The following is a 15,837-nucleotide window of genomic DNA, read 5'->3' on the forward strand; positions in this document are numbered from 1 at the left end:
GCCCATTTGGCGCCACGTAAGGAGGCTGGAGTGGTGTGAACCGTTCCAGCGCCGTGCTGGCCCCCTATGGGGGCCAGAATAGGTCGTGCCCGGGCCCTGTTTGCGCTGTCGTGAAACGCAACGGGGTTCACGACGGCGCAAACACTTGGCCTCAATTTCGGAGAATCTCGCCTGTAAGATTTAAATTTAGGTTAAATGAATATGGTCATGCTATTTATTCTGCAGTATGCTGATGGTAAGCCTGAATGCTTTGATTGTTAGAGATCAAAAAAGGAACGGGATTCGGTGGCGCGATGGCACTGAGTGGCACTGGGTGGCACGGTGGCACAGGGATTAGCACTGCTGTCTCACAGCACCAGGGACCCGGGTTCAATTCCAACCTTGGGTGTCTGTCATTATGGAGTTTGCACTTTCTCCCCGTGTCCAGTGGGTTTCCTCTGGGTGCTCCGGTTTCCTCCCTCAGTCCAGAGATGTGCAGGTTAGGTGGATTGACCATGCTAAATTAAAGGTTAGATGGGGATACAGGGATAGGGAGGGGCTGTGGGCCTGGGTCACGTGCTTTTTCGGAGCGTCGGTGCAGGAATTCTATGATTCTATGATTATTTTACTGCAAAGGTACAAGGTATTCACACTTGGAGACAAAGGTAGCATTCTCTGAGTATATCATGAGTAGAGTTTGAGTCTCCCTACATTCCAGGAAGGTGTTGGGAAATAAACAGTTGTGATGTATCTTATTTATAAGATGAAAATAAATTGGGTCAAAAATAGCTTATTAGCCTTCTTACTTAGGTCGTTTCACAGTACCACAGGAGGTCTTGTGGCACAGCGGGTAGCCTCATTTGTTGTGAGCCAGAAACTCCAGGTTCAAGTCACACCCCAGGACCTGATGGCTCAGGAAGATGCATTAATAGCATGTCAAACAGGTTGAGTATCAACCTTCAAAATCCTTCCAGCATGCCAGTGGCGGATGGTAAGAGCGGGCGGGTCTCCTACTCAGCCATGCTTGATGTTAAGTAGTGTCCCCTCTGGATACAGGCTTAATGAGCTGCTCCAGGAAATAACTCGCAATGGGAATAGATGAAAGTCTGCTTTGTGTACCATTAGGTTCAGGAAGAGAAACACCAACAGTGCCTTGGGGAAGAGGGATTTATTTGGGATCAGGTTATGGGTTTCCCTATGAATCAATGAATATCACAACCCAACAGCAGCTTTCATTTGAGAGGGTACAGGGGACAGGCAACCAACCCTGCAAGCAAATCTGAAAAAATGCTGACTCTATTGTTCATCTCACAGAATCTAGATGAACGCTCTTGCTCAGCCTGTAGAGACTGAGATCATGAGGATTTAGAGGCTTGAAGGACTGCCTTGTTTCTGCTAGAAGATAGGAATCTCCAGTATAACCCTCAAAGTGAAAGTCAGGTCTGGGACATGAAGCAAGCCACTGGCAGCAGAGAGTAATTTTAGACTGGTTCTGGAATGGTGAAGTGTCCGCTTGAGGATCAGTGTAATAAATAATTAAAGTGGGAGCTTTTTTAATCATGCTAAAAGTTAAATTGGGAATCTATTTGATGTTGTTTAAAATATATGCTGTCTACAAAAGGAAAATTGTGTTTTGCTCAGAGTGATTTTTAGTCATTAGTTACAGTAGAAGTTATATGATGCAAAATATTGATGTGTCATTCTTTCAGCTGTTAAATGGAAGTTTAATTGCACTTTAAAAGTTATCAGTCTCTATGGCAATCATAAAAGTTCTGTCTGAGGTTGTTGGCAAATGCTTCAACCTTATTTATTGCACTGATGTACTGACACCGCCATTATCATTTAGAATGGAGTCTCCTCCTCCTGTTAGTTGTTTAGTAATCAAAGACTATTCATGCCTGGATGTGACAGGACTGCAGAGCTTTGATCTGATCCATTGATTGTGGAATAGCTTGGCTCTGCCTGCAGTATGCTACATCTCCTGTTTCACATATAACATGTAGCTTCACCAGTTGGCACCTCATTTTTAGGCTTGCCTGCTGTTTGCTCTTGCTATGCTCTCTGACACTCCTCATTAAACCAGCATTGGTCCCTTGTCTTCATACTAATTGTAGAGTGAAGGAGGTTCCAACCCATGATATTAGAGATAAGGGTGGAATACAATCCTGCTACTAGCCTACATGGCTCATGGATGCAGTTTTGGGTCTGTTCAAAATTTGTCCCATATAACATGGTGGAAGAGAAACACAACACAATGGAGGGTGTCCTCAATATGAAGACATGATGCATGCGACAATCTCTCCTGCCAATATCATGGATCAATGTATCTGCCACAGGTGAATTGTTGGCAATGAATTTAAATGTTCCTTTCATGTTGGTTTTCTCACCACCTGTTGCAGCCCCAGTTATGTCCTTTAAGTCATAATTAGTAGTTGTACTACTGAGCCGTACATGGTGATGGATTACAGACTGGAGAAATCAGAATGGCAAAGATAGTCCAGGAGCTGAGTTTGTAGAATGTGTTCTTGTCAGTATCCTCAAGCAACACATTGAATCATAGAATCCCTACAGTTCAGAAGGTGGCCATTCAGCCTGCTCGGTCTGCACCGACCCTCTGAAAGAGCACTCTACCTTGGTCACTCCCCCGTGCCATGCCTGCAACCTAACCTACACTACTTTGGGCACTAAGGGGCAACTAATTACGGCTAAAGCTATTTTCTATCTAGCGTTGTGTAATGAGGCCCAGTTAATTAATAATCTCATATTAAAAGATCAGCTGGGAAGCAATGATCGTTATACAAATGAATTCTACTTTAATTTTGAAACTCAAACAAAAATCTTAAACTTAAACAAAACTAATTATAGAGACATGAGTGGAAGAGATGGCTAAAGTTTGGGATACCTTCCAGTTGGCTGGCGGTGACTCGTGGAGTGAGATAAGGAATCAGTGTTCGGGCGACAACTATTTTTTTTTTAAATTTAGAGTGTCCAATTATTTTTTCCAATTGAGGGGCAATTTAGCGTGGCCAATCTACCTACCCTGCACATCTTTGTGTTGTGGGGGCGAAACCCACGCAGACACGGGGAGAATGTGCAAACTCCTCACAGACAGTGACCCAGGGCCTGGATTCGAACCCGGTTCCTCAGCGCCGTAGGCAGCAATGCTAACCACTGTGCCACCGTGCTGCCCCGGGAGACAACTATTTTTCCAGTTCATATGAATGACTTTGATGAAGAGACATAGGGCGAGATTTACCACGCAACCTGCCGCAAAAATGTGATGGCGGGAAGCGGCCTGCCATTTGCTGGCAGCGGGATCATCTGGTCCCGCCTTGTCAATGGGGCTGTCCATTGAACACACCCCTCATCACCGGGAAACCCATGGCGGGGGTGCACCGCCGACGGGGCTGGAACATTCCGCCAGCGTGAAAGGCTGGAAAGTTTTAGCCATGGAGTTTCCCGGTGATGAGGGGTGTGTTTCCATGGACACAAATCTAAGTGGGCAATCCAGTTGAGAGTGGATTACAAAGAGGCAGAAAAGAGGTTTAGATTGATTAAGTGAGCACAGACTGGGAAATATGGAGATGCGTGAAGTCATTCACTTTGATCAGAAAAAGTCTGGCAAAAATGGTACAGGGCTTCAGTAAGACCACTGCTGGATTATTTGTAGATTTGGGGCTGGATTCTCTGCAGCCCCACGCCCAAATCGCGTTTGGCGCGGAGGCGGAGAATCGATGTTTCCACCCGAATCGGGCTCGCCGCCACTCCTGCGATTCTCTGGTCCCCTGGAGAAACGCTCGCACACGAATTACGCGGTGCAGCTGGGGGGGGGGGGGGGGGGGGGGCATTGCCAGAGGCCCTCCCAGCAATGCTCTGGTCCTCATCGGCCGAATTCCCAACCACGTGGTTCTAACCACGTCTCGCCGGTCGGGAGTCACATACGGTGACTGCGGACTCAGTCTGCGTCCGCCCTCGTGGGGGGCAGTGGGATCAAATACCGGTGGAGGGGCCTTATGGGCGACCGGGGCAGCAATCAGGCGGGTTAGATCGAGCGGCACAGGGCAGATCGTTGGGACCTTCTTTGTTGGTCTAGGTGCGCTGACTGTGTCCACCTTGAGTTCGGCTCAGCCGCTGCAGGCCACCGTCATGACTCGCAACCGGAATACCGGGGCCCGTTCGCACAGCTGAAGCAGCGAGAAGCACTCCGGGACCTCCCAGTCCTCTACAGGTAGGAGAATCGCTGTAAATTGTTTTATGGAAAGTCTGGTGTGAAACGCCAGCATTTTTACCCTGGCGTGGGGACATAGCCCCATTTTTGGAGAATCCAGCTCTCTATATTTAAGAATTGATATACTTATATTGGAGCCAGTACAATGCAGGTTCACTAGATTGACCCTTGGGCTGAGAGGGTTGTCCGATGATGATCGGTTGAGTAAATTGTATTTGTATTCATTGTAGATTATAATAATGAGAGATGATCTCATTGAAGCATTCAGGATTCTTAAGGGGATTGACAGGGGCTAGATACTGATAAGATTTTATCAGCTCGGCTGAGGAATCTAAAACACAGGGGTACATGTTTTGGATGTTGGTTACATCCTGGTAGATTTAAATGAAATCTTTGCAATCTGAAGTAGGTTAACACTTTAAGTACTAGAACTCTCTACAAAGACATAATAAACAGCACATGCGAGGAGCTGCCTTCCTGCAAGAAACTGCACAGAACTCTATCCAACACCACATAAATCCTTGGTGTAAGTATGCGCTCCTGACATCACTCTGTGGGCAGTACTGTACTCAGTCTCACATTAACCCTATCTGTGACAGACCCTTACACAACACCCCAAGTACTTAACCAACGTATTTGTCATGATATGCAGACACACACATAATGATATATAGACAAGCAGTTAATGGACACAGAGAAACCTGCAAGGCCGCGGATTCTGCGTCTGACATTCACCTTGCGCTGCTTACATACAGGTCGACCCCACTGTCCACTGGCATGTCGCCGGCTCAACTCCTGATGAACAGGGACCTGCGAAGGCTTCCAGCCATAGATGTGCCCAACCTGGATCACCTCCCGGTGCTGCAGAAGGTGCAGCAACTCCGAGACCGGCAAAAGCAGGACTATGATGCTCATGCCACCGATTTGCCTGTGTTATCCCCATTAAACACTGTTTGGGTCAAGGTCCCTGATGGAGGCTGGTCAGCTCCAGCTGCCGTTGTTCGACACGCTTCCCCCCCCCCCCCCCCCCCCCCCCCCCCCGCCCCCGCTCGTATGTTGTGCGTCTGGCTGATGGTTCTGTTGTGCGACGAAACTGACGGGCGCTGCGCAAAGTTGCCTGCCCGCAACCACATTCTTCTCCGTTTTCTTCTGTTGTTTTTCCACCTCCTGATACCTCAACTCAGAAGGCCACCAATCAGGCTTCAATCCCACCCATCAAGGCACTGTTATCCCCACCACCCACCACCTCTCCGGCGGTCGACCAGGACCAGATGCAAGCCACAGAGACTGGAGTTATGAACATTTGTTCTGTTTGCTATGTTCTGTGTTCTTGCATTAGACAGCTGTTTTCACATGTCCATATGTTCACATCCACTGCATGTATATATGTTAATATTAGCCTATTCTTGGAAATACGTTCACATATGTCATCCAAACATAAAAAAAAGGAAGATGTCATGATATGCAGACACACACATAATAATATACAGACAAGCAGCCAATGGACACAGAGAACAGAACATGACCAATAAGCAGGTAGGACACTCAGGGGGCGATCTGACTATAAAAGACACAAGGCACTGACACTCCACCTCTTTCCACTGATGAACATCTAGAAAGTCAGTCAAGAGTGTTGTTACAATCTCACACCTCCACCATGTGGCTAAGAGCTGGTCAGGTTCAGTCAGACAGAGTAATCACACTTAAGTTAGCAGAGAGTCGAACTCACAGAGAACTGTGCTAACTGTGCTATTAGTTCGATAAAGCTGATTGAACTAACTTCAAGGTCTGGAGTATCTTTCTGATCTAAACTGCATCCAGTTGCAGCCAGTGTTAGACCAGTGTACCTAACACGACAGTATTTAGTGTTATTATTTAGTATCATTATTCAGTATTTACTATTTAGGCATGGTGGCACAGTGATTAGCACTGCTGCCTCACAGCTCCGGGGTCCCGGGTTCAACCCCAGCCTCATGTAACTGTCTTTCTGGAGTTTGCCCCTCAGTGTCAAAAAAGGGTAAGGTGGGGTACTGGGTTACAGGGGTAGGGTGGACTTGTGGGCTTAAGTATGTAAAACATTGGCAACAGTTGCTTAACATTGTGCACCTTGGTGAAAGCTTGGAAAGTCACTTGTTAGAATGGTTATTAGCTCTTCCAGTGTCACCGTCACCTTGTTTATACGAAAACACAGTATTTCACTCATTTCACATGGAAGTTTTCATTGCAAATGAAAAATATTGGTAGAAGCCTGCCGTAATTTGAAAAAAAAATCCTGATTCAGCTTAGTTAATGGAATAATGTACTTTGAAATGTTAAAAAATGATAAATGAGTGAAAGTTATTGTAAACTGTCGACTGAACTTTGTAGGTATTTCTATTGTATTAAATCTATATTCATGTATAATATGTGAAGTGGTATTTAAAGTGGTAAGACGTTTCCCTGCCATGGACCTATTCTCTTCCACTATAGTTGGGAAATTGCCAACACTCAAAACATTAGACCCTGAATGTTGGTTATTATCACAAAATAAACTTAATTTGTGGTGCTTGATCTCAACAAAAATGGTCACTTAATTTACAGTGAAATCTGGTTGCATTCAAAAGGTGGAATGAACAAAAACCTCTTGATTGTAGGTTACTTTCAGCAATCCTGTGTTCCCTGTTTGGAATACTCCTTGTCAGTAACTTGTCTCACAGATTGGTCCTTATTAAGGGCTCATATGAATCTTTGTTTAGGAAACGCAGTTTTGGTGAATTCTTCTTCTCTTTGAATCAGACTATTTTGAATAATAGTTTGCATTGTTTGGTTTGAAACAGATAATCAAATCATCTTGGATTATCTTTGAATGTTGTGTCTTATTTCACAAGTGACACATGTTTAAGGATTGACAATCAATGTGGGTGACATTTTCTGAGATCATAGTCTGAAAAAGGGGCGGGATTCTCCAATCCCGCGGCAGAGTGTCCATGCTGTCGTATACGCCATCCCAGGACTAATTCTGGCCCCAAAGGGGGCCAGCACGGCGCTGGAGCGGTTTGCGCCGCTCCAGCTGTCGATCCCAGCGTGAACTGTGCGCCGCGGGATCCGTACATGCTCAGTTGCGCCGGTGCCAACGCGTGCATGCGCAGTGGCCTCCTTCACCACGCTGGACCCGTGCAACATGGCGCAGGACTTACAGGGGCCAGCGTGTAGGAAAGGAGGCCCCCAGTCACAGAGGTCGGCCCGCCGATCGGTGGGCCCTGATCGCGGTACAGGCCACATAGGAGGCCCCCCGGGGGTCGCACCCCACCTAGACCCACATGCCGCCACCCGACCCTTCAACACCGAGGTCCCACTGGCCGAGAGCAGGTTAGAACGGTGCCAGCGGGACTCAGTTCTTTTCTTACGGCCTTTCGGCCCATCCAGGCCAGACAATCGGTAGGCTGCGTAGAGCGCCCCCCGTCCGGCACCACGCCACCCACGCCGGCGCCAATGGCCCTGATTCTCCGCTCTGCGAAGAATCACGTGCCGGTGTCAGGGCAGCTTGGCCAGTTCACGGGGATTCTCAGGCCCGGCCCAGGGCTGGGAGAATCCCGCCCAGGATCTCAGTCACATTGGAATAGCCTGCTATTGTCCACTCACTGATGGAAAGCTGGGTGTAGTGCACCCACAGTTGTCTGCTAAGCTTCCTGATAGATTCCAGGCCCAAGGTATTTCCCCTTTAATCTCTTTGGTTGCAAAAGTCTGTTGCATATTGTCAAGATTTCTGAACTATAGGTGTCAATTTGGGTCTAAAATGGTGTCCACATTCCACTTGTATGCTTCTTGTGCTGGCCACGCCAGGTAATATTTGATGACGTTGTTAGCACAAGGCACTGGGAGTTGGAAATATGCAGAGTACACAGATAGCGGTACCAATCAGCATGTAACACTGATTTGAAGTGAGTGGTGCCATTTGCCATTTCACTGGTCTGGTTAGCTCCTTTTCTTAACCTTGTGCCACTGAACATGCATTCAGAGCAGGAATGAACCCCACCATCATCAACACTATCTCAAGGGATAATCAACCACTTTCAGATTACGTAATCTTATTTAAGTGGCTTGCTTGCCCCTTGAGTAGAGGGAAAACAACATCATCGCCGATGGCACAAGTGGTAGGTGTTCTTTGAAATTTTGGTGTTGTGAAATAACTGTCAGGTAAGTTAAGCGCACCAGCCATTTTCTATTTGTGGCCAGGGAGAGGAAGTAAATCTTTCTCACTGTGGGAAAGCTCATGGAGCTTCATTTCCTGCTTAGATAATGGGACTTTTGCAAACCACATAAAACTATGCAAGTCTACCTCTGCAGCCTATAATTTGCGAATTAATGAACCTGTCTCCCCACAAAAACAACTATGACAGGCAGCCCTGGGAAGTGAACCTTCAACCAGCTGTGTGGGTGGTAGGTGATGTACCACCTGCATTGCCATGCAGCCTAATCACTTCCCTTGCTTGAAATGGCTGCTCAGCTCAGAATTACTCCATTGCACCTTAGGGAGATCAGCCACTTTAAAAACTATTCTTCTGTATCACTGTAGGTTGCACTTTCATTATTCAGACACAAGAAATTAGACCTGCTTTGGAACGCAATAGCACCATGACCTGTGTGACACAAGGGAGAATGCGCAAAACGATTACAGTTTCAATTATTTTGTTCAGCAACTGGCTTCAGAAATATTTAATGTGTTGAAGACATTAGCATTTCTGCATGGCATTAAAATATATTCAGGTGAGAATTATTCACATCTATCAGCGACACTATTAATGAATAAATGTTCTTTCATTCTGGAGTGTCATTCACCAGTAAAGTAGCAGAGATGATTTCCTTCCACTAAAGTACAAAGTTTTCTCACAAGAAGAATGGACGATTGCTCAGTTTGGGAAATATTTTTGAGGTGTTGTTTATAGATTCCACGAGATTGTTGTTTTGTGTGCACTCTCATTTTGTTTTCCAACATAATACTTTGGCTGTCAGCATGATCACCCGTGAAATCTTGTTTGTTGTCTTCTACCTCATGGCTTAATCAGAGCAGCAGATTCTGAAATGATTATACAATTGCAATGTGTATTTATTGTATGTCCTATGCTTTTTCGTGCATGGAATGATCTGCCTGGATTGTCCGCAGAACAATACTTTTCACTGTACCTTGTAGCCACCTAAAATGGACGCTGAGCTACAAAATACGCCAAGCGCTAAGACTGCTGGGAAACAGACAGTTTAGCCAGAACAGCAGTCTGCAAAGAGAGCATTTTTGCATTCTGCAGCAGCAGAAACCAGTTTGGGCTCAGGTGAGAAGACCTTAGCTAGGTGCAAATGGCAAAACGCTTTGCATGCTAATGAGGCAATCAGACCTGAACACCCACACAATAGATACATTTGATTCTGAATGGACACATTTTAATCAAGGCCCAGACATCGAGGCACCAGAAACCTCCAAACAAAAGGGCATAAGAAACGCCCCCCCCATCACGGAGACCCCCTCGCATTGGGGAATTAAAACAGTATCGATGAGGAATTGACCCAATAGGTAGAGCCCGCCCAAGAAGAGGGAAGGACAATGGAACCCCTATAAAAGATAGGGACCTCGTGTTGTCCGGTCTGTTTTTCCGTGCTCCGGCTCAACTTCGGTCAAGGTCTGCTTTTCCGTGCTCCGGCTCTGACCACGACCTTGAAGATCCACTCTGACTCCAGCCGTTGAGCACCAGCCGCCGAACCGTAAGTGCCAGTACGACGCTCGCTACGCGAACTAAGCCCGCTAGAACCCCCAGTGACCAGAACGCTTGCTGAAGGTTGCAGCCCAAGACCAGGACGAAGGCCTCGCTCCCTGACCTTGCCTGTTCCTGTTAGATAAGTATTCTGATTACTTTAGTTTAGTCATAGCTTAGTCTCTTAGTGTGTGCATGAATATTTATTATTACTGTATAATAAATATTATCGTTTGGACCTTACTAATCGGTGTATCGTCTTTATTACTTTGAACTTGACCTTGGAATACTAGTGACGTTGTCTATACGGCAACTGGCGACTCCTAAAGCTGAATAAATACATAAGACAGCCTAGTGGTGTTAAGCACTTGGAAGTTAATACACCCCAATAAACGCGTTTTACGCCCATAGTAAAACGTGCAACATTTAGTGGCGACTCCGCCGGGACACGGTTGTAAGTGGAAACCCCACACCGTCCAGGACCCAGAAATTTGAATTGGAACTCCAAATTACAGAGAAAGTAAGAAAGTAAAGAAAATCACAAGTATTCAAGGTGTTCAAACTAATAAGCGTAATTCGGAAGTGTGTTTAGTGCATGCGTACTAACAGGGCTGTAAGGTAAAACTGAAAGCATTTTTGTTGCGACAAACGTTCGGCAGTTTTGTGAACGGAACATAGTGTAAGCCGTACCCGTTTCTTGAAACACAACCCCAGCAACCCCCTGTTCCAAATTAACTAAAAGAGAGTCAGAGAAAATGGCCATGCAGGCAATGGAACGTCTGATGGATCCAGAAAAGTGTGTGGTCGCAGCGACCAGCAACAGTAGCAGGGTAGGCCAGTGTCCCACGTGGGAGCTGGAACTCCGCAAATATTTACAAGGAAAGGGATGGCCCCTTTGGAAAGAGTTTTGTTTGAATGAGGAGACAGGTCCCGGAAGTATAGGACATACTTGGTGGGAGAACCTCTCTCAAATTCACAAAAAGAACCTCAGTAAAGCACGCAAGCCGATGGCGATTGTGTCCTGTTTGGCACAATTGCGAGGCACAGAGGAGGTCGTCAGGACGCTCCGGGCAGAATTAGAAGAAAGGAACCGAATGAGTAAGGTCGATGTCAGGGACATTGAGAAAGAGAATCTGGATCTAAGAGGGAAGTTGGTAGAGAAAGGTAGAGAGGTGGATGATGCCAAGAGGGCACATCAGTCTTGTCTAGCCCATCTTAGCAGTTCCCAGACCCAGTACGAAAAGGCTTATCAGGACGTGCAATGTGCCGTTCTGATAAGAGAGGAATCAGAGAAGCAGGTGGAGGCATTGCAGAGGCAATGCTCTGATCTCAAAGCAGCTTTGAGAGCACTCCATGCTGCAACCACAGAGCAAAGGCAAAGTACTGTGGATCACGCGAAATGCAGGAAACAGATTGCAGAGCTGCAATCGCTGCTTTCGGTGCAAAATGGGTTCCAAAGCACCTTTGGAACCCAGTTAGATGGAGAAAATGCCCCAGATTGGCAAGAATTAAGTGAAACAGCACAGCGATATGTTCAGGGAACATGTGCGCCAGCAGCGCAACAGAAAAGGCAGGCACCCCCACCCCCCACAGATCAGATCATAACCGCACCCATGAATCCCGTAACCACGCAGAGAAAAGCCATAACAGAAGGCGCACCAGATATAACCTACACCACCCCCTTAACTGTAACCCAGCTCAGGGACGCATGTGAGAAGATCACTCCGTTCCTCCCCACCGCAGACCCCCACCAGTTCTTCGCTAAAGTAAAACAGCAGGCTACCATGTACGGCCTGGATGAGAGAGAGCAGGTTAAGCTCACCGTGCTGAGCTTAGACCAGTCAGTAGTAGCAGCCCTCCCCGACCCACAGAACGTTGCCGGAGGCACCCTAGAAGAGATGCACACCTCCATTTTAGATGCCATCGGGTATAATCGAGGTGACCCCGTAGAAGGTCTTAATAAGTGCCGGCAGAAAAGATCCGAACACCCCACAGCATTCGCAGGAAGGCTGTGGATTCATTTCAATGCAGTTTTCGGCGAGTTAAACAGAGCGCATTTGAACCGGGAAAATATGGTCAAATGGACGCGAACCATAATCTCACACGCAACAGAGGCAGGACAGAGCGCTTGCAACAGTTATGACCCCTCAGAAGAGGCCCATAATGAGAAATGGGTCCTGAAAAGGTTGTCCCGCGCATGGGAGCAATCAATTCAGGCAAAAAGTAAGGTTCAATCCCCAGAAGAGGCTCAGGCTGCCGCAGATATTCAGGCAGTGAGAGAGCATCAGAAACCCGCATGGGTCAATGAAGGGAAGAACAGCCCACAGCAGAAAGGCCAGGAATGCTATAACTGTGGACAGTTAGGGCATTGGGCAAAAGAATGCCAAGCACCCCAGCGATCTCAGAGAGGCCAGCAGACAGGCACTCTGAACCGCAGTAAGGCAAAACCCATCCACAATGTAGCAGTACAGTCAGGACCCACCAATGTGGACGAGACGAACTGACGGTGTTCGGGCTCCCCCACTTGGGTCTGTGACACACTATGGGACTCATCAGGGAGACCCGTAGTCACAGCGAGAGTAAAAGGGAAGCCCATAGAGTTACTGTGGGACACAGGAGGCTCCCGCACCACCATTAACTCTACGATCACGGCACACGCAGACACGTGGCCGACCACCTCCACCATTACACTTAGCGGGTTCACCGGACACTCGCAGCAGGGACATATCACAGCACCCGTAGCGATCCAGCTAGGGAACATCTCAACCAAACATCCCGTAGTTCTAGTAAATCTTCCCCGGACAGCAGAGCACATCCTGGGGATAGACTTTATGAACGCTCATAGCTTGTCGTTCGACCCAGTGAACCAGTGTGTCTGGCGAATGGCTAGATCAGACAGAGCACCAGCCACCCTCACAGTAGGCGACTACGCTAATCGGATTAGCGCAGTGGGAGAGTACTCATTCGACCTGACTACACTCCACACCGACAGACAAATAAAAGCCCTACTGAACAAACACAGGACAGCATTTGCAAGTCACCGTCATGACTGTGGCAGAATGACTGGACCAGTTCACGTTACCGGACAGGACCCCCGACCACAGAAACAGTATAGATTTCCCCTGGAAGCAGAGGTGGAAATAGAAAAGGTGATAGGAAGCTTATTGGAGCAAGGTGTCCTCAGAACGGTAGCCTCGACCAATAATGCCCCTATTTGGCCAGTGAGGAAGCCCGATGGATCATGGCGTCTGACCATCGATTATCGGGAACTCAACAAAGTCACCCCCGCAGTAGCCCCAACGGTAGCTACTAGTCCCGAGACCATGCTCAAGCAGGGACTCAACTCCAAATACTTCACGGTATTGGACATCAGTAACGGATTCTGGTCAATACCATTGGCAAAAGCGTGCCAGTACAAATTTGCCTTCACTTTTAAAACACAGCAGTATACGTGGACATGCCTTCCACAAGGATTCCACAATTCCCCCTCCATTTTCCACCGACAGTTGGCAAGTGGTTTAGAGAAATTCTCCCGCCCCGAATGTCTGGTACAGTATGTAGACGACCTACTACTGCAGACAGACACAAAGGCAGAGCACATTACGCTTCTGGCCGAACTCCTGGAACTGTTGACTTCAATTGGATGTAAAGTTAACCCAAGAAAGGCCCAGATTTTGGAAAGTAAAGTGATGTATTTGGGAACAGTCATGACACACGGCAAACGCGAGATCGAATTCAAAAGAATTGATTCGATTGTCAAATTGCCCCTTCCCCAAAATGTTTCGGCCCTCCGGTCGTTTTTAGGACTGGTTGGCTATTGTCGGAACCACATCGACGGATTCGCGACAAAAGCCGCCCCACTCTCAGACCTCCTTAAGAAAGGAGCCCCCTGGGAATGGCTTCCGCAGCATACAGGGGCTGTGGAGGAGTTAAAACGAGCCCTTAGTGCAGCACCCGCGCTGCTAGTCCCAGACCAACTTTCACCCTATGCAATAGAGGTAGCGAGCACCGATCTGACCCTCTCGGCCGTTTTGCTTCAGGAACGGCACGAGCAGCTAAGACCAGTGGCTTATGCCTCCCGACTGTTAGACCCGGTAGAACAAGGATTCTCTGCCTGTGAGAGGCACCTCCTTGCTGTCTTCTGGGCAGTGCAATATTTCTCATACATTACCGGACTCAACCCCATTACTATTCTGACCGAACACACACCCACACAGCTACTCCTAGACGGTCGACTGAAGGACGGTTCAGTTAGCCAGATTAGGGCAGCTAGATGGACACTACTGTTACAAGGACGGGACATTACAGTAAAACGGACCCGCACACACACATATTTAGCAGACAACCTCCAATACCCCGGACAGCCCCATGACTGTGAAATTGTAGCTCCCCTGCATAACACAGGACCCTTTATAGCAAAAACAGCCCCCAGGAAGATAGGGAACCCAAAACAAAGTCCCCAACCCACAGACACGTGTGGACCCCTGAGGATTTACGTGGACGGTTCATCCACAGTTTTAAATGGTGAGCGTATCACAGGATGCGGCATCTATGTAGAGGACGCGCAGGGGCGCGCTCTCGAAGAAATCGCTCTAAAACTACCAGGTCACTTAGGCGCGCAGGCAGCAGAGCTCGCGGCCATAGCGTATATAGTGGACCACCCCGCTTCTTTCCCCAGCCCAGCAGACATATATTCAGACAGCTTATATGTCTGTAATAGCTTGACAGATTTTCTGCCCCTGTGGAGGACACGAGGTTTTGTCTCCGCAGACGGGAAACCCCTTCCATCAGCCCCTTTACTCCAGCATATTTTAGAAAAAGCGAAGGACAGGACCTTCGGAATAATAAAGGTACGAAGTCACCATAGGTCATCCCCCCCTGGGAATGTAAAAGCCGCCGCACTGGCTAAGGCAGGTTCCAGGCGAGGACACTTATGGACCCCCCCAGCTAGCGCACCAGCTAGCGCCCCTGTGAGCGCAGTCCAAATCTCACAGACAGATATTAAAGATCTTGTAGCAGCACAAAAACAGGATAAGGACCTCAGGGAGGTTTTTAAAGGCAACTTTGTGCCAGAGTACGAGAGCTTTAAACACGCACTGACCACACATGAGGGTGTGATCATAAAGGAACAACTTTATGTGGTCCCGCAGCAGGACAGGAATGCAATGATTGCTTTATTCCATGATAACCACGGGCATCAGGGAATTGATGCAACAACGAGGCACCTCAGGCAACTCTGTTGGTGGCCTAATCTCAGGACTGATGTCACGCATTACATAGAGAATTGCCTTATTTGTGCTCAGAATAACCCGGAGAGGTATTCTAAGAAAGCACAACTTCGGCATACTCGCCCAGTTAACGGCCCCTGGACAAACCTCCAGATCGATTTTCTAGAACCATTGCCCCCTTGCAGGAATGGCTATAAATACGTTCTGGTGGTCATCGACACCTTTACCAAATGGGTAGAGGCATTCCCCTCTAAAACAAATACAGCAAAGACAGCTGCAAAGATCCTGACCCACCACATCTTCACGAGATGGGGTTTACCCCGAAGTATCGATTCGGACCAGGGATCTCACTTTACAGGACGGGTCATGAGGAACGTCCTGACAATATTTGGAATAAAACAAAATTTTCATATTGCGTATCATCCACAGTCCAGCGGGATTGTGGAGCGCATGAATCGGACTCTAAAAACTACCCTTAGGAAAATGGTTCAGGAGAATAACTCCACATGGGATTCAGTGCTCCCATTTGCACTCATGTTCATAAGGAACACTGTTTCCACTTCCACAGGCTACACACCACACACACTCATGACCGGACGCCCTATGAAAGGGACAGAATTCCTTTTAGGACTGGACATGACCAGCCCCGAGGTGACAGCCCTCACACACGAAAAGACGG

The 15,837-nt window shown here is 47.7% G+C and overlaps 1 long non-coding RNA gene across 2 annotated transcripts in view; it reads left to right on the top strand.

Annotated features, from left to right (window-relative positions):
* The first annotated feature begins 4,026 nt into the window (after window positions 1–4,026).
* Window positions 4,027–15,837, top strand: part of LOC119970183 — a 192,580-nt gene continuing 180,769 nt past the window's right edge. For both annotated transcript variants that reach the window (XR_005461559.1, XR_005461558.1), the window contains exon 1: window positions 4,027–4,207. This is a non-coding gene — a long non-coding RNA (uncharacterized LOC119970183). The remainder of the gene's footprint in view (window positions 4,208–15,837) is intronic.

This window comes from Scyliorhinus canicula, chromosome 8, assembly GCF_902713615.1.
Source record: "Scyliorhinus canicula chromosome 8, sScyCan1.1, whole genome shotgun sequence".
Taxonomy (NCBI): Eukaryota; Metazoa; Chordata; class Chondrichthyes; order Carcharhiniformes; family Scyliorhinidae; genus Scyliorhinus; species Scyliorhinus canicula.